The following is a 20,223-nucleotide window of genomic DNA, read 5'->3' as shown; positions in this document are numbered from 1 at the left end:
GCCAATGTGGGGCTCGATCCTGGGACTCCAGGCAGATGCTCAACTGCTGAGCCACCCAGGCGTCCCCTTCCCTTTTACTCTTGGCCACCTCTGAATGCATACAAAAATCCTGGTGATTTTCTGTATTATCTCTGCAGGCTCTCCCTTCTCTCACTGCTGCCTCTTCCTCATCTCAGGCTAACAATAGCCTCTCCATTGGGCTCTTAGCCTCCTGTCTCTCTGATGAATTTATTTTATGCTTAGCTGTCAGGTTAGGCCTTTTTGAAGCTCAGCTCTTACACCCGTCTGCTCAGAGGCCTTCAGTAGTTTTTACTGCCTAGAGGAGACATCCCAAATTACCTATCCTTGCATGCAAGAACCTCTCCTTTTGGTTCTGTAGAGCTTTTTATATGTTGTAATTTAGCTCAGCAGAACTCTAACCCATACTTTCCTCTTTTTGATTGTTCTTTCTGCTTTGAACTCAGTGCCTGTGGTCAACTTACAACATGATTTGTTGAATCAGGATATTTGAGTTTTGAACATGAAAATTTAATACATTGGAGGCTTTTATGAGTTGGTTGAAATACTATTAACAGGAGTTAGGCATTGGGTATTCATAGAAGTCTTACTACCCATATGTAAGACCAACATTTAACTATATTTCTTCCATTTTCATTAAATCAGTGAACCTTTTGATTGCTGGTAGAATTAGAAATTCTTTGAATGTTTTCCTTCCCAATAAAATCATATTCTGATAACTAAAAATCCAGATATAAGATTATAGCTGCAGAGAAATAGGAAGAAGATCAATGCTCTAGAGTAACATTAGTTACTATGTTATATTGCAGTAATGAGATAGACGTCTGTATTCCACGATATATTAGAATAACAGCTCAATTTTTGTCACATCAAGTCCAATGTAGTTCAGGTGATCCTTGAGAGCATTTCTTTTCCAGGTGGATGATCTGAGTTCCTTTTATCATATGATGTCACTATCCCAACTCATGGATGCATAAGCACAATGACCTTTAATTTTACAGTTTTCTCTCATACCTTATTGATTATAACTAGTCACATGGCCCTACCTAACTAGGCATCTGGGAAGTGTAGAGGCGCATATGGGACATCTGGTGTGTACTACCCTCTGTCACAGAACGCAGGTAGTAGAGGTATGCTGGTGGAGCCCCATGTATTAAGAAGATTGTGGTCTACCTATTACCAGCTGTATGCCTTTTGGTTGGTTGTTTAACCCACTGTGCCTCATTTTCATATATATAACATGCATATAGTAATAGTAATAATAATAATAATAGTAATAATGATAATGTCACTGTCATAGGGTTGTAAGGTCTATAATTCCCATAAATCAGTTGGAAGTGTGTCTTGAACATTTTAGGTTTGAGTTGATGCTAGCTACTGTTATTATTAATAAGGAAAACTTGTCTTAAGAGAATCATTGGTTTGAAATAGTCTTGATGGAAAAAATAAAAGTATCTTTTAAGCCTTGACAGACTTTGGGGAAATAGTCATGGTGGCCAAATGGCTTATCAGACTTTCCTGAGGATTTGGGATAAAGAAGAAATATGGTTGTTTTGTTATTTTTATGCTTTTAAGGAAGTCTTTCTGAAAGTTAGGCTCAGCAAACCAGATTTTACACTTAGAGCATGGATACAGAAGACTCCGTTGACAAGACCAGCCTTTTAATCATTAAACAGTAGAACGAACTGAAGGATGATTTTTCTACTCCCTGCAGCAGAGGATGGTGGAGGCATTTATTTATAAGGAAAAACTGCACGTGTGGTATCCAGATGAGCCAAATAGACAATGGAGGCTGTTGATGGCACAGAGGCGGGGTTGCTTATGACATGGTCTGTGGAACTTGGCTGCAGAGATCCACGTCCTGAGTCTCCCTTTTACTAATCATGCAGCCTTAATCCTCCTGTGTCTCAACTTCACTATTTGTAAAATGGGAATCATAACTGTACTCAGCCACCCAAGACAGTTGTTGTGAGGATTAAGGCCTTAATATATTTAAAGTGCTTTGAAAATGTTAGCTCCCTAGTAAATGCCCATGAATGGTTATGGGACAGTCACAATGCTGTGACTATCTAGCTGAGAACAATGGAGAAATATAAATCACCTTTATAAATAAAGGTGTTCAGGAGAGTAGGGCAAAGGTCATGATGAGAAATGAAGAAAAATGTCAACAGCACTCAGCAAATACTGGCAGTGAGGAATATTAAACTGTGGAAAGTCCCCGAGAACAAGGTAGAAACTCTGTAGTTGGGAGATGTGCAAGCTCATATGGGGGGAGTAAGTGAGAACAGGAAGTGTTCTTCTTTGTGTAAGTTTATGGACAGGAGGACCTAATAAGGTACTTTCACCATTAATTTCTCCAATGACTCGGTAAGAAGGCTGGGGAGACTGAGAGATTGCTCTTTTCAGGGAGGGAACTATGCTGAGCATTTATGCCAGGGAAATTTGTGCTGATTTAGTTAGAAATGTGGTTCAGAGTTTAGTGTTGACATGCATCATCACTTACAAAGATAGGGGCTTTTAAGTTTCCAAAGTTAGGTGCAGAACGGAGTCAACCACCTGGCTAATTTGGGCCAAAATGCCATAGCAAAATGAGGGGAAGGAAGCTTTTCAATGTAAATTATCTGGAAAATTACTTTAATTCCCACTATCATTTTTGTGACAAACATTCCTGACTTTCAGATATTTTGGAAAACAAGTTTGTGGATTGATGATTTTCTGACATGCCTTAATGAAGAATGTTTGCTTATTTTGATATTTCTTGGCATCACTTTTAATGTGTCAAACCAAACACAAATGCTGGGTCCATGTTCAGATAAGTGGTCTCTACTTTCAATTTTATTTTTCCTTAGGAGGAGAAAACTTAGGTTCCATTGGCAGAAATCATAAGGGGAAGTTTAGTACTCCCCACAAAGTAACAACAGGATATGAGGGCTGGGGCCTAGTATGTCTTTAAAAAAGCATTTGCAATATCATATTATTTACATTTGAAAATAAAAACTTTCAGTTTCATAACATGAGCTACTTAAAGATCGTCAAAATTTTGGCTGATATAGAGAAGATGCAATGATTCTTAGTGGGTTTTTTTTGGGGGGGAAAGGATGTTATAAATATGTTAAAGGGAGGTGTGTGTGTATGTGTACGTAGATACACATACGTACATGTATCTGCTCATCTTTTAATGAACCAGGTTCAGGACCTCAACAGAAGGAAGGCCAAACTTTTTACTGGGACAATCTCAGTTTATGCACATACAAAGAAAAGCAGGATGGTGCAGTAAAACAATTCCAGGATCAGAAATTCAAGAGCTGGGTTCCTGATGAGCTGGGGTTCCAATTCTCAAACCTTGAGCTAGTCTCTTAACCTCATCAAGCCTGTCTCCTTATCTGTAAAATAGGAATAATAGTAACATCTTTTTATGGCCTCTAATGTTGAATATATGTATAATAAATGCCAAATATTTTTTAAATTGTAAAGTGCTGATACATGGAGATCTTACTGTTATAATACCATCACTCCTGTACCTGAACTTATCTCGAAGTAGGCAACAAAAACCCATTTATTGTCCATACATATGCATATACACACATATTGTTAAATATAACATAATTTTTCTATTTTTGGCTAAAATAGTCAATCTTTTAAAAAAATGTTCTATCCTCATGTTAGAGGAAGGGACAAGAAATACTTTAAAATAGGTGAAGGAAAGCATAGTAACTATCTTTTATTTATTTATTTTTTTATTTTTTATTTTTTTTAGTAACTATCTTTTATATCCTAACTTTATCCAGCCACTCATGCCTGACAGTGAATGATCTGTGCATGAATACTTTTGAGGCCATAAAGAATTATTTAAAAAAAAAAAAAAAAAGAATTATTTTAACTTAAGCCTCTTTTCGAGGGCAATGGGAATATTTAAGTTCAGGTCTAAAATAATCATTTTTCTGAAAATAACATTCTTCTGCTTATCCAGACTTTCTCCTTTTGCTTTTGGTGTCTTTTTGGCATGTAACAGACAGCTGTAAATTCCAGACCTTCCAGGATCTTGTCTCCTCCCTTGGGAATTCACGATTGGACTCTTGACCTTTGATCTCCTCCATATTGCTCTCATGGAGAGCCCTCATCTGACAGTCCTGGAGCAAGAAACGAGAGATATTTATAGAACATCAAGTTATTGTACAAGCTTGTGTCTCTATGGTTAAATACTGGGTTTCTGCCTCTAAATTAGTACTTTAGTATGTTTTCTTAAGTGCTGGAAATTTATGGAATTATCATAGCCGAGTTCTTGTTCCTAAAACAAAAACAGAAGAAAATACCACTTGCTGATTTCTTTCTATTTTTATGTCTTTGGATGGCTTATACTGCCTTGCAGTAAACAAGCAAGAGTGTTATAGAATTGTTTTCCTCAGGATCTGATTGCCTCTTGGGGAGTACTCCATGTATATCTTTTAGTAATGATGCTGTTCTCACACCCAGGAAATCAGTAATAGAAAGGATGATGTTTATATCTTATTAGACCATTAGCATTTCTTTGACTTCTTAATATTTTGTCTGACAATCAATGTAATCGGTGAAGCATTAAATCGTTTGCTGATAATTACCTAGGAAATTTAGAAAATATTTCCAACCATTTAAAACAAGGGAGAATATCGGTGGAAGTGATGGGATTCCTAAAGCTAAGTCACAGTATCATAAAAGCTCAAGTTAAAAAACACTTTGACCCTATGGAGAAGAATTCCAAATAATTTATGTAGATATTCACTCCTTCTTGAGGAGCTCCCATTCCTTAGGTATGATCTGCACAGAGACTTCCTTCCAAAGTTACAGTATGGACTATAAACTTTGGTTATTAGTAATAATTCAGGAATGTATCAATAATTGATTATTAATGATATATCAGTGTTGGTTCATTAATTGTAACAAATGTATTATACTAATGTATGATGTTGATAATATGGGGATATTGGATGTGGAGTATGTGGGAATTCTCTATACTAGTTTCAATTATTTTGTAAACCTAAAATTACTCTAAGGAAGTACTTTAACAACTTTCTGATATTGTTCTAGTAGGCAAAACTTTGTCAAGACTAATGGCCTTCTTGAATTCCTTGAATTACAGGCAACTCACCAGTTCTGAAAGTAATACTTTGATTAATTCACAACACTTGGAGTTTTGTCTACTTTGTTTTTTGATAGGTAGTAAGAGCTACAGAAGAAATTGGAGGTGGCTAGGGTTAAGCTACTGTGCCACAAACTTCCTACATGGCTATAATAAAAATAAGTCTCATAAGAGATTCTTTCTCCATACATTTATTACCCTGTCTTCCATTAGCAAGCAAGCAGGCACAAAACAGTTCTTATAACCTGTTCTGTAAGTCTGATGATGTCTAAACTCTACTTTGGCACTAAGACCACATCTTGGATGAAAGATTTACTCTAAGCAGGCATGATATTTGAGGGTCAGGATATTGTGCCCTCTAGTAGGTACCATGAAATCAGAAATCCTCTTAAACTAATGACTGGAACTAGGACTAATTCCTATCATCCAGGTTGCAAGATTCATCGGATTTTCAAACTCCATTCATGCAAGTGTCTTTGAACTGTTGTGGCCAATTCACATATCTTGGTACTTCTAATGTCACCAATGAAAGCCTGTTTCTAATATGTCACTAGTTTAACCAATAGATCATTTTTGACATTATGGATGCTAATTAGTACCAAGTAGCTTGCTCATTCAGATGCTGGTAAATGAGGGACTTATAATAGATACTCTGGAACATGATCTTTTCTAATAATGTAGGTGACTACCATGAACTCTGCATTCTGGATTTCATAAGCTAACCCTCTTTAGAAATTAAAGCTTTAGCTGGTCAAACATTATATTGATTATATGGAATATTTGATGTAAGTTACAGACATCAGTAGAAGCAAATTCCATTTTTTAAAAACACAAGAACCCAAAAATGTTCTTCTGTGTCCCTTCTATCCATTCTTTCTTTTGGGGCAAATAAAAGTATGCTTAAGTTTATATCTGAGGTGAATATTAGGCCTGAGTATGGTATCTTTGAGAGTGAACTCCAAGTGTTGATAATTCTTGGGACAGTACAGTGGGAAGAAGAATGAGAGAGTGGGTAAACACAGTGACATAGAAGTGCTTTGGATTCACTGTCAGAGAACTACAATGATCTAGTGAAATCTTGTTTTCCTTTAATTTGGATCTTCTAAATTTTTTTTTGGTCAATAATAGAACTGGTTTTGAACACAGTATTTTTAAATGTTACACAAAAGTAATGTTCTCTGAAACACATAGTCCATTCCCTTTTCCAATACTATAGTAGAAGGTCAAGTGGGGAAGGGCTGGAACATATGTTCCAGGGATAAAAAACAAGACAAATAATATTTATCATAATAATAGTAACTAACATTTATGTATTATATACCATATTCTAAGTGTAACTTCTGTTAGCTGTTCTAAATACATTATATACCTTAACTCATTTAATCCTACAACAAATCTAAGCCATTTATTTATGAGAAACTATTACCAATGACTGGGGAGACTATCTCACATTGTATGCTGGAAAAAGTTGCTCTTCTATGACAAAATGGCTAGAGAGTAAATTAGAGAAAATCTAAAGCAACTAAAAAGAATGACCATGTAGAGAAGTAAAGAATTTAATACCATTAGCATTCATTGAGCCAACATTGAACGTATGTCTGTGTACCTAGAATATTCAAAAATAACTAGAAAAATTTAACTCACAGTCATTTCAGGTACAGATACAGAGCATGTTTTATTTAAATTTTTATTATCTTCTAAGTTTTTATTATTCCTTAGCTGTCTCATAGATGCAGAGATGAGATATAATCTGTATAGATGAAAAGTGACTTTATTTTATTTTTTTTTTAATTTTTATTTATTTATGATAGGCACACAGTGAGAGAGAGAGAGGCAGAGACACAGGCAGAGGGAGAAGCAGGCTCCATGCACCGGGAGCCCGACATGGGATTTGATCCTGGGTCACCAGGATCGCGCCCTGGGCCAAAGGCAGGCGCTAAACCTCTGCGCCACCTGGGGATCCCGAAAAGTGACTTTATTTTTAAGATCTGTTATATAAGAAATTAGAGAAATAATAATTCTGAGGAGATGGCAGCAATAGCAATATACTTTATGGCTGTCCCTGAATTCTCCAGTAAGCACAGGTAAAGTAGGAAAACCAAGACTACAAAGATGAAACCTACAACAAAACAACAAAATATGTGCCCTTATACATGTGCACGTGGGGACAAAACCCTGACAGCAAAGAGTTGAGTGGTATCACCAAAACTGCAAAAAGCAGAGGGAAGACATTGAGACTCTTGTTGGATTCTGGGCAGGAGCTTTGCAGGACCCAATTCTTGGTGAGTGCAGTGAGGCTATGGTAAGATCAGATGCTGCTATGGGTCTCTGGCTCTGTGAACTCTTGAAACTAACCAAGTGAAGCTCACTTTCAGAACAGAGCCCTGCACTGAGATGCTGGAAGCAGGACTCAATTTGAGCAGGATGGACACTATAGGGGCATGGAAAGAGAAGATCCCACCAAGAGTGAGGTGGAGGAGCAGAAGAGGCAAATTTCATAGGCCATAATTTGAGAGCATTCATGGAAAAAAAAAGAGAAGTTGTACTAGAGTGTAAATTTAAGCCCCCATTACTGCTGTAAAAGTATAAGCACACTCATTTCACTTTAACATGAGGAACAGAAAAGGATTACAGTAACATCCTATATAGAAGAAAAAAAAAGAGATGAAATAGAGTAATATATCTAAAGACAGTGAAGTCACTCCAGAAAGACTGGCCTACAAGATTGATAAAAATAACCTAATATTTCAAAATGAGGCAAAAGAAATTGAGAAGTCATTAATAGATATGAAAGAACAATGCAAATCTTAATTGTGTCACATCTCTGGTCGAATCACATCAGAGATGAAGTGATTGGAAAACAATGATATTTGGAAATACTGGAGACAAGTTAGGAAGAGTTGGCAATAAAATTAGAAAAACAAGTTCAGTAATGAAATCTAAACTAGAAGAAACTCGAGAGCAATAAGCACCTTAAGATAGATGAAGAAAAGAAGAAAAGATATTATAAAAACAAATGAAGGGATTAAAAGGACTAAAGAGAAGGTGACAGCTATAAAAACAGGCAAAGGAAATGCAACATATATATAATAGGAGTTACCAGGGAAAGAATCAGGTCAATAGAAGAGAACAAGTACTGAAGAGTATGATTCAAAAAAAAATTTCCTCACTTGAAAGTACTTAATAAAAGGTAATACTGCAAACCTGGGGAAATGAACTGAAATATATATTTCACCAGAACTATGGACTTTAAATAAAATGAAACAATCCTTTGGTCATCTAAGCAAAAACTTCATTGTAACACATTTAAGTGAGTCAGTAATTGAAATATGAGCCAAAGATACTATAACTTGTCAAACTGACATTTAGTTATAAAGGTAATAGACTGTTATGACTATGGAAAAAACTCTTAGGATATTGTATTTTTTGAGACTTTATGAAGCATCTACTAAAAAACAAGCTTAAGGCAACTAAGATGACCAGAGAGAATGAAATGAAAGCATTTGATATAAATAAACAATTAATGAATTAAGATTACATAATATTTATAGGGGAGACATTTTATAATACATAATGGCTGTATGATCTGATGATGTAGATAGGTATAATTACAAAGAATTTGAGAGATAACCAGGAAATAATTAATGCAGATAAAATAAGTTCACTTAATGATCTTACAGATAAAATTGGGAATAAAAAGAAATTTTTTCAAGTTAGATACTAAAGAAATATAAAGAATGGTATAAGTATTTATTAGCTAATTTCAATCATATGTAGAATAGGGAACCAATAGACAATAGCAAAAAAAAATTGAAAGAAAGCTACGGATAATAGTATAAAGGTAATCATTAGAATTAAAATATAAGCTTCCTAGATTTTGAAAGATACATAAAAAAGCAACAAAAGAGACAACATATTGAAAGACTGAATATACAGTACATACACACAAAGTACACAATATAAGTTTAAGGCAAGTACGTTGAATACATTGGTAAATGTAAATGGCACACCAGTGAAAAAATAAAATAAATAAAAACGGAGATTGTCTAACAGCAAAATCTAATACTGTTGTATACAGGCAATATACCTAAAAAGTTTTGTGATACTAAAACCTACAATCCACAGTGAAAATAGTCATTAATGTTTATATTTGCAATAATATAGCAATGAAATTTATAAAACAGAACAAGAAGAAAACATAGACAAAAGGATGCCAATAATAGGTGGTTTTGACATACGTCCCTCAATCAAAGATAGATCAAGTGGATACAAATATTAATAAGGATATAGAAGATCTAAATGACCTAATCATCAAGATACAGTTTATAGATAAATCTTCAATTCTGAATCCAGTTAATAAAGAATACACTTTGTTTATAAATCCATGTGAGACATTTACAAAACTTTACTATGTCTAAACATCAAAGAAAACCTCATTCAATTTCAAAGAATAGAAAAATTACAAATAAAATTCTCTGTTCATAGTGCAATAAAATAGAAATGAGCACAACAACCATAAAAATGCTATTAATTAACTTTCAGGTCAAAGGGGGAAAAAACTAAATTGGAGAAATCTTTGAAAATAAGGGTAATGAAAACATGACTTATCTATAGTACACAGTCAATGCAGTTATCAAAGGAAAATTTTTAACTTTAAAAATACCTACAATGATAAAAAGTGAAAAAAAGAAAATAAATGAAAAATCCAACTTAAAACAACAACAAAAAGCAGGAAATAATAAGATGAAGACAGAAATTAACTAGACAGAAACCAAAAAAAACACAAAAAACAAAAAACAAAAACGTGGAACAGCTCAGTAAGTAAAAAAAACAAAACACCACAAACTTTGCTTAAAAAATCAACAAAATCAGGGATCCCTGGGTGGCTCAGCAGTTTAGCACCTGCCTTCGGCCCAGGGGGTAATCTTGGAGTCCCGGGATCGAGTCCCATGTCGGGCTCCCTGCATGGAGCCTGCTTCTCCCTCTGCCTGTGTCTCTGCCTCTCTCTGTCTCTTTCTCTCTTTCTGTCTGTCTCTCATGAATAAATAAATAAAATCTTTAAAAAAAATCAACAAAATTGACAAACCATAGATTAATGGAGTCAAGAAAGAAATGAAAAATACCCCACAAATAGTAAAAATTAGAAATGACAAAATGAAAGAAATATCCAAGTAGACAGTTAATCATAAACTATTTTGTATATTCTATGCATATAAATTTGAAAATCTAGGTAAAAAAGTAGTTTTTAAGAAAATATGACACAGCAGCGTTGACCCCAATAGAGACAAAATAAGCTGATCTATTACTTTAGAAGAAGGAGAAAAGTAGATAAAGAGCTCCCCTACAAAAAAGCCTCAGGCTCTTAAATGTTCACAAGGGAATTCTATAAAAACTTTCAAGTATAAAATGATCCAAATTCTGATAAACTAAACCAAGACATAGGAAGAGAAAGAAGATTTTCAAATTTGTTTTAGAAAATTAGGTCTTCTATATCCTATTATTATTATTTTTATCCACTTGATCTATCTTTGAGAGAATTGTGATCTATCTTTGATTGAGAGAATTAGCATACTTTTATCTGTGTTTTCTTCTTCTGTTTTATAAATTTCATTGCTATATTATTGCAAATATAAATATTTAAATACTGAGCCCTAAGTTTGGCCAAGGGCTTCACCAAAAAAGAGAAAATTACAGAATACTTTTCTGTGATACAGAAATATCACATATGAATAGTGATAAAAAAAATGCATAAATATAATATTAGCAAATAGAATTTAACAGCCTATTAAAAAATAATGTATAATTACCACCCAGGGTTTACTCTAAGACCAAAAAGCTTATTTAATATTGATAAATGCAGAGAAATAAGGAAAATATTATAATTATCTCTGTACCTGCAGAAAAGGTGTGTGACAAAATTCAATGTTCTTTCATGTTACAAAACATTCAATAAAATAGGAATCTGTAATATTTTAAAAACATAGCACTTTGTAAACCTCGGTGTTAAAATCTCTTACTTGCTGGATAAATATAGTGTCTTTTCTTCTAAAAGTCAGAGTTGAGAATAAGACAATGATACTCACTACCTTCACCACCATTTTATACTGTGTTGTGGGTGTCAGCCAATGGAATTGGACAAAAGAAGGCAATAGCAGTAAGGAATTGAAAAAGCAAGATTATATTGGGTTTCACATCTGGAAATCTCAAAATTGTCAATTGAAAACTATTATAAATAGTAAAATAATTTGAGTGATGGATTATAAAATCAGTGTGCAAAAATAAAGTTTTTATATATAAAAATAAAATTATAATTTATATATATATAAATATATTTATTAATATATTGAATTATATATAAATTATATTTAAATATTAAAATATATAAATATATTATGTATATAAAATTTTATATATATAACATGTAATAAATATATATATATATAGCATAAAAGAAAACTTCACTTATAATAGCCGATAAAATAAAATAAGATAAAATAAAATGGAACGAAATGAAAAGAAATGTAGTAAAAGAGAAAACAAGGTGTATATTAAACTAGACATATTAAAAAACTACATAAAGAGAACTTACACGCATTTCCCTCAAAATACAAAAGTAAACTTGAACAAATGGAAAGGCATACTATGTTCCTGGATAGGATGATTCAACGTTTTAAAGCTGTCAACTCTCTTTAAATTAGTTTAAACCTTTAATGTCATCAGGTTTTTAAATTTTTATAATCAATTAGACGAGTTGAACAGTTCACTTGGAATAACATGCAAGAATAGCCAGGGAAAGAACAAAACAGAGAGCGGAGCTAGAACAAGCTGATAATAAAACACATTACAAAGAGAGGGGTTTGGGTACATGAATACGCAGTTGGGCTCATGCATTAGAACATCCAGAAACAGGTTCCGTTACACATGCAAATCGGTGAGGAAAGACATACACTTTTAAAAAGTGTTGTGAATTAAAAAAAAATTAAAATTAAAAAAAATTTAAAAAAAAATAAAAAGTGTTGTGAGAGCTGGGTGGCCTTAGGCAAAAAGATAAACTGCATCCATTCTTCACACTGCACATCATTCAGTGTATTAGAGAGTTAAATTAAGAAAAAAACAACAAAACCAACCAAAAAAACCCCACACCCTACCGGTACCATACAAAAATACAAAGTGAACAAAACTTTTCTGTGACTTAAAACTCAGAAGCAACAGTAGAAAAGATTGATATACAAACAGCATACATATAAATTTTGCCTGGCAGAGAAGATCTACTCTAAGGAAAGCAAGACCCGTATTTTCAAAGTTGTGTCCTGGACAAGAGATTGTTACATAAAGTGAGCTTCTAAAAACGGAGGGGTTACAGGCAAATAATCGCCACTTACAGGGGCACAAGGAACAGCAGGAAATACTCAGCGAGGCCATGGGGATGGGGTCAGCAAAACCCAGAGAGAGGACAGCGGCCGGAGCTTCTCAACCACGATAAGCGGTAACAGCAGCAGCCGGCGAGGAGAGGAGCGGAGCCACCCGGCTTTAAGGCAACGGGTCAACCAGACACCAGGTAAGGACCTTACCTGAATCTCAGTCAGGAGGACAAAGCTCCTTGAAACACTCACAGGTGGGCAGCCCCGGTGGCTCAGCGGTTTAGCACCTGCCTTTGGCCCAGGGTGTGACCCTGGAGTCCCGGGATCGAGTCGCTCCCTGCATGGAGCCTGCTTCTCCCTCTGTCTGCATCTGTCTCTCTCAAGAATAAATAAATAAAGTCTTAAAAAAAAAAAAAAAAGAAACATAGGATGTTCAGATACCTTTAGGAAATCCACGTTACACCTTTTTAAGGTATGGTCATGGTACTGCCTGCAGTTTTGTTTTAAGAAAGGATCTTTATTTCTTACCCAAGAATCCCAGAGTAAGAGAGATTCATGGGTGAAATCATACATTTTCTTGGATGTGCTTCAAATAATCAGGGGAGGCAGAAGCAGCTTGGGGGACAAACAGACGAACAAAAGTGGTGGCAGGTTGATAGTTGTAGAAACTGAGTGTTGGATGCCTGAGAGGCTGTTAACTCTGCTTCTACGTTGGGTTTGAGTGACACTTGACATTTTTTGCATAGGTGATCTTAGGAAAATTAGGGAGTGCCTCTTTACTTAAAACAGGGGTCAGACTTTAGGTTTGGAAGGTGTCAACCAGGCACGTGAGAACTTCTTCAGCGCCCGTTTGGGGGTCGCTGAAGTCCCAGGCGCACCATTCCGAACACCGTCCCTCTTATTTGATGAATCATTTGTGCCTTAAAAGTAATTTGATTTCGATGTTTCTACTTAGCTCGTTCAAATATTGTATGCGAACTATTTGATGTTCATTTTCCACTCCTCTCTCCCTGCTCCCCCCCAACAAAAAAAACCCAAACCAAAAGACAAACAATAGTTGCTCATCTTTTAAGTTGTCTTTCACTTAAAATCTGAAGCTGTCATTTTGCCCAAATAGACAGGAAAATGCCTGTTGAATGAACGCGGTGTCGTTTGTTGGGGGGGGGGGGGGGCCTGCACGTGGCTCCCTCTGCACCTGCCGTCTGGGTTGGAGCCTGGCCCGTGTCTGCAGGAGGCTGGGGAGGAGGAAGCAGCGGCCCGCCTTGTGGCCCACCTTGCACGTGTCAGGGCTTGGAAGGCCACCGCGACCTCCACAGCCGCTGGGTCAAGGGTGCAGGGCGGGGCCACCACGGCCATCCACCTGGGCCTAGGGCGTCTCTGTGTAAGCGAGCATCCTGCCATGTGTGCGCATCTGCCAACGGCACACCCTGTGGCCGCGCACCACCCGCGGCCCCAGGCTGGCTTGGAAGGGAGGGCGCGACTGGTACAGAGCGAGGGGCCCTGGCTGGGCTCAGGGAGCTCCTCTCGGGGTCTTCGGCTGGCCTGGGGTGCACCTGTCCTGGTGGCCTGGCCTGGAGTGCACCTGTCCTGGTGGCTGGCCTGGGGTGCACCTGTTCTGGCGACCTGGCCTGGGACGCACCTGTCCTGGCCACCCGGGGTTCACCTGTCCTGGTGGCTGGCCCGGGGCACATCTGTGCCGGGGCATCCCTTCCCTGGCGTGCCCTCCGCTGCGGGCACCATGACCTCACACCCGCCGGAGGCGAGGGGACAATAGACGCGTTTCTCGGCCCCTTGGACAGGTCATGCGGGAAGAGGGCCCCAAGGCCGCCCTGACCCTGCACGTGGCCTCAGGCAGTTCCGAATTCCATTTGTGCGACATGGAGCCGAGGAGAGAAGCGAACCAGCGAGGGTTTCCCTCAGGAGCTGTGGGCATGGGGCTCGGGGCACACGGCGTGGGGTGGGTGCATGAGCGCAGGGACAGGCCATAGCCGGGCGTCCCCCAGGCCGGGGCGGGTGAGGGGACCAGGGCCACAGGAAGGCCTGGCAAGGCCTCCAGCCCTGAAGGCCGGGGCCCCTGACACAAGTCAGAAGAAAGCCAGCAAGCAGTGCTCTGCAAACACCTAGGAGATCCCAGAAGGTGGCTCTCGCTGTTACCTGACTTTATCTGCCATCATTTTAATGGTTTTCGTAAAAAATGGAATACCAAATCCTTTCAAAATTTTTTTCTTTCTTTTTCCTGATTTACTGGACCCACGTGCTTGCACTGCGTTGGGGCAGGTCGCAGTGGCCACGGTGCACGCCCCCAGGCCGTGTGACCTCCTGCGGGAAGGCCGCCGGGTGGGCCCGCACCAGTGTGGCCCATGCGGGGGACGCTTACCCCGACCTGAGAGTACTTGGTTTTGGCTGGAGTACAGCTGCGCTGGGGAGAAGCTGGTGAGGTTAGATCCCCCTCGGATTTCTGGAAAATATTTTATTATGGTAGATCTGGCCATACATGGGAGGATTGTGATACTTCGTGGATCATCCGGGAGGGAAAACCTGGCCTTCGATGCCATGATTTCCAGAAGCAAACATAAAAACACTTTAATCCGTTTCCCCACAATGTAGGTTTCTAAATTTGCAAAATCCTGCTTTAAGGTTGCCACACATAAACAAGAAGGGGCTTGAATATATGCTTTGCTGTAGAAAACTTCTGTAAAAAGAAAGAAAAATACAGCTCGTGGGGTCAAACAAATGCTTTTGGCGGCTTTATGGAACACATATTGGGAGAGGGGTTTGCTTCTCCAGTAAAAGATACGGGGAAATCAAAAGCCCCTGACTTATGTGTGAGATGCACACACATGAGAATAAATGATAATAAAAAGGTTAAAAAAAAAAAAAAAACCCAGCATGTCTCTCTATCAGGATGGAACCAAAAAAGCAAGTATGCATTGTAAATAAATCATGTCTGAAAGGCTGAGAACTTGGGCAATCTGAATTAAATTTGATGAAAATAGTGCATGGAACTGATGATTTCATTTTGAGTGCACAAGTCATTTTTCTGCTTATGTTTTTTTTTTCTCTTCTTTCCTTCCCTCCCCCCCTGTCCAAGTACCCCCTCCCCCCTCCACTTCCAGAAGAAGAGAACACTGTTCTCAGAACTCTCTCAGGCTTTCTTAATTGAAAGCAACGATTCTGAGTCACTCCTTTATATTAAGTGAAACACTCTTGCACGAATCTCCAGGGATGGAGTGATTAGCACAGCAAGAAGCCGGCAGACTCCAGTTGTCCCTGCGAGTGGTGGAAAGAATCAATACAATTTTGCAAAGATAACAGTGCAAGAACGGTGTTTTCTTTCAAAACACGTCCCTCTCTGAAACATCAGTGCAGACATATGTCAAGATAGAAACCGGATCGTGTTTCTAACAGTTGAGGACTCGGATTTCGTCAAAGAAGACTGTTTGTTCTCGGGCCCGAACTGTATCCTACGCTGTCCCCGCGCCTGGGCTATGATGGAATATAGAACATTAGCCTCGGACAGTGGAGGCTGAGCCAGTGCCAACGTCGCTAATGAACATGTGGTTCCAATAATCCTGTGGCTACTTGCACGTTAGGTGGCAAGGTGCCAGGTACTTAACGTCGAGGGCGCAGCCGTCGGAGAAGGTACCATCTCCTGACATGACGGCGTATCCAGGAATGCTCTGGGCCCAGACGGAGACTCAGCAAATGGGGAGCGGGTGTCACGGTCTGTATCAGAGGGTTTAAGGCACTCACCCATGGGGATGCGGCCTGCAGATGGGGCCGGGGCCTGAGGCACCCCGGGGTGTTGTCGATAATGAAGTGGGTTACACCGCAGGCTGCAGAAACTCAGCCTGGCCCAGGGGGCGGCGGGAAGAGAAAGGATTAGGATCGCTCCCTGCTTCAAGTTCCTGATGTTCTGGACTCTGGGATTTGAGGGTCTGAAAGCTCGAAGACAGTGAAATGAATTACAGTTTAATGATATTCCCACTACACAGACAAAATGGATTCAATTACATAATGGTAGCATTAAATGTTATTAAGAAGGGATCCAGAGTCTTGAGGCCAGACTCTCAGAAAATCACGATAAGCTGCTTAAAACAGCTGAAATAGCACATTTATAGGCTTTCCAGTCCTCGGTTTGTTGAAGAGGGAAAGGGTTAGGTTTGCCCAAACGGTCTGCGGCGCTGGTGTGTTATCAGGGCCTCTCGCGCAGGGAGGGAGCGTGGGGACGTACCTCATTCGATTATTCTATCTTCAAGTACACTCCCTCCCCCTCCAAGAAATGCTTTTGTGACATGCAGAGCTAAATGGCTTCCCCCAGGACTTGGGGATAGGGCCATGGTTTTTCTTGGGGGCAGGACCCCTTCTGTAGGATGACCAGATTTAGAGCAGATCTGAATTTTTTGAATTTTCTTCAATTCGAGCTTCTCCTTGGAATGAAGGACCTCTTATTTTTGTTCCGCTTTTAAGTTTGCAAACTGTAAAATGCACCCTTAGGGACGTACAGATTCAGCAAACACACAGCGCCGTGTCTCTACCACCACGATCCACAGACACTGGGTTCTGTTGCTTCAATAAATGACTTCACGCCGCTGGTCCATGTGCATTCTCTGTCTTCCAAGGGCGGGCAGACGCTGAGCTGGGCTCCATCCTGCAGTTTTGCCTTTTCCCGAAGATCATGTAAAGGGAATGTGCAGCATGCAGCGTGCAGCCTCTGGGGATGACTCTTCTCTTAGCAAAACCCCTTAGAGATTCTTCTGTGCTGTTGCGTGCATGGGTGGACTGGCTGTTCCTTTTCACCATCCAGTAGCAAAACTTTGCAGGGACGTGCCACGGTCTGTGCATCCACTCACCCTTGTGGTTGCTGCGGCGTCCAGTTTGGAGTGATGGTGAAGCAAGCAGCCGTAAAACCTTTGTGCACAGGTTTTCGTGTGAACGTGGGATTTTACGTCTCTTGGGCAGAACCCTGAGAGTGAGCTCCCGGGGCCATATGGTCAGCCCAGGGTGGACTTTGTAAGAAACGGTGAACTTGGTTTCCAAATGGGCTGTGACATTTCGCTTTCCCACCAGCAAGATCCGAGAGCATCTTGTGACACCACTTGGTATTGTCAGTTTATTTGATCTAAATAATCCAGGGTCTTGCCTGGGTGGCTCGGCTGGTAAAGTCACCAACTCTTGATTCTGGCTCAGGCCGTGATCGCAGGGTTGTGAGGCCGAGCCCCACGTTGAGCTCCGTGCTGGGCGAGGAGCCTGCTTAGGATTCTCTTTCTCCCTCCTCTCTCTCTCTCTTTCATTCTCTTTCTCAAAATTGGTCAATCAATCAACCATTTTTGTAGGTAAATAGTGGTATTTCCTTTTTAATTTGGGTCCCTGATGACTAATGATATGAATATCTTTCATGTGCTTATTTGCCTTCGGGGTATCTTTTTTTGGGTGAAGTGTATGTCCAGATCTTTTATCAATTTTTAAAGTTGTTTTCTTACTAAGTTTTGAGAATTTATATACTCTTGATAGAAGTCCTTGGTCAGATATGTTATATATAAATATTTTCTCTCAGTATTTGACTTGCCTTTTGATTCCCTTACAGTATCTTTTATGGAGCAAAAGTTCTGAATTTTGATATGGTACAACATATAAATATATTATTTTACAGATTGGCCTTTCTGTGGTATATCTAAGAATTCATTGGTTAACACAAGGTTACACAGATTTCTCCTATGTTTTCTTCTGGGAATTTTCTAGTTTTATCCTTTACATTACATCAGTTTTGAGTTATTTTTAAATAGAGTGCAAGGTATGTGTTAAGGTTCATTTTTTGCATATATATGTATTTATATATGTATGTATAATATATATATCATATACATACATACATTGCTCTAATTCGACTTGTTGAAAATACTATTCTTTATCCATGGAATTGCTTTTGCACTTTTGTCAAGAATTGGTTGACTATATTCGCATGTGCGTTTTTTTTTTTTTTTGGACTCTATTGTGTCTCACTAATCTGTATTTATCCTTTTATAAATATGAAGTTTTTCTTTTTAACCAAAGTTTTGTCATAAATCTTGAGAACATATACAGTGAGTTTTTCAGCTTTGTGTTTTCTTTTTCAGAATTGTTTTGGTTATTCTATTTGGCATTTATAAAGAAATATTTTTGAGGGCAGGCCTGGTGGCTTAGCGGTTTAGTGCTGCCTTCAGCCCAGGGTGTGATCCTGGAGACCCGGGATTGAGTCCCACGTCAGGCTCCCTGCATGGAGCCTGCTTCTCCCTCTGTCTGTGTCTCTGCCTCTCTCTCTGTATCTCTCATGAATAAATAAATAAAAATCTTTAAAAAAAAAAGAAATCTTTTTGAGATATTGATTGAGTTTGCATGGTATGTATACACCAATTTAAGGAAAAATGAGATCTTAACAATATTGAATCTTCCATTTTATGAACATGGTATATCTCTCCATTTACCTAAGACTCTGCTTTTTTTTTTTTTTTTTTAATCAGTGTTTTGTAACTTTTAGCATACCTATTCTGCATGTGTTTTGTTAGGTTTATACCTAAGTATTTTTGGGAGAAGGGTGTTATAAATAGTATTATTTTATATATTTTGAATTTCAATTATTCATTGTTGGTATACAGAAATATAATGGATTTTTGTATATTGATTTTTATCCTACAACCTTGCTAAACTATTAGTTTCAGAAACATTTTTTTTTGTGTGTGTGTAGATTCTGTGTTTCTCTTTAGACAAGCATTTGAGCTGCAAATAGGGACTTTCATTTCTTCCTTTCCAATCTGTATGCCCTTCTTTTATTTTTTCTTATTGCATCTGCTAGAATTTTCAGTGTGATGTTGAATCCGAGTGGTGAGAGAGGACAACCTTGTCTTGTTCCTGATCTTTTCATCTATTAAGATGATCATATTATTTTTTCTCTATTTTGTAATATGGTGAATTATATTGATTTGTGTTTGAATGTTGAACCAACCTTACATTTTGGAAAAATCCTACTTGGTCATGATGTACTTTCTTTTAAAATATATTTTTATAGATTGCTACCTTAAATTTGCTAGTATTTATACAGGATTTTTGTGACTATGTTTTATATAAGAATTTAATGCTAACATTTCTCTCTAAGCACTGCTTTAGATACATTCCACAAATTTTTATATGCTGCTTTTTAGTTTTCTCTCAGTACAAAATACTTTATTTTTTATTTATTTTTTTTAGTACAAAATATTTTAAAATTGACCTTGAGACCTTCTCTTTGATCCTTCTCATTTAGACTTATTTAATTTCCCAATATTTGAGGGTTTACAGATATCTTTGTTAGTAATTTTTGAATTTAACTTTGATATGGTAAAAGAACACTCTTACTATGATGTCTTTTAAATTTGGTAAAATTTGTCGATGGAATAAAATATGCTCTAATTGAATATAATAATTACACCTGAAGAGAATATGTATAATGTTATTGTTGGGTGTAGTAATCCTACAAATATCACTTAGGTCAAGTTCATTGATAGTAATGATCAGGACTTCAGTCTACTTGTTCTACCAATTATAAAAAGAGGAATGTTGAAATTTCCACTACTATTGTGGATTCTCTATTTTCTCATTTATGTTCCATAAACTTTTGCTTCAAGAATTTTGAAGCTCTGTTGTTAAGTGAATACACACTTGGGATTGTTATATCTTCTTGGAGAATTTATCCCTTTGTTCAGAGATTATTTT

General features: G+C 38.0%; 1 long non-coding RNA gene across 1 annotated transcript in view; it reads right to left on the bottom strand.

Moving 5' to 3' along the window:
- Positions 1 to 2,950: 2,950 nt before the first annotated feature.
- Positions 2,951 to 20,223, bottom strand: part of LOC111091743 — a 32,016-nt gene continuing 14,743 nt past the window's right edge. Inside the window, exons 2-3 of the long non-coding RNA XR_005375968.1 lie at positions 4,050 to 4,148; positions 2,951 to 3,401 (exon numbers count right to left, since the gene is read on the bottom strand). This is a non-coding gene — a long non-coding RNA (uncharacterized LOC111091743). The remainder of the gene's footprint in view (positions 3,402 to 4,049; positions 4,149 to 20,223) is intronic.

The sequence above is a fragment of the Canis lupus genome, chromosome 22 (genome assembly GCF_011100685.1).
Source record: "Canis lupus familiaris isolate Mischka breed German Shepherd chromosome 22, alternate assembly UU_Cfam_GSD_1.0, whole genome shotgun sequence".
NCBI classification, from domain to species: domain Eukaryota; kingdom Metazoa; phylum Chordata; class Mammalia; order Carnivora; family Canidae; genus Canis; species Canis lupus.
The sequence above is the reverse complement of the archived record's forward strand: the minus strand, read 5'-3'. Positions and strand labels throughout refer to the sequence as shown.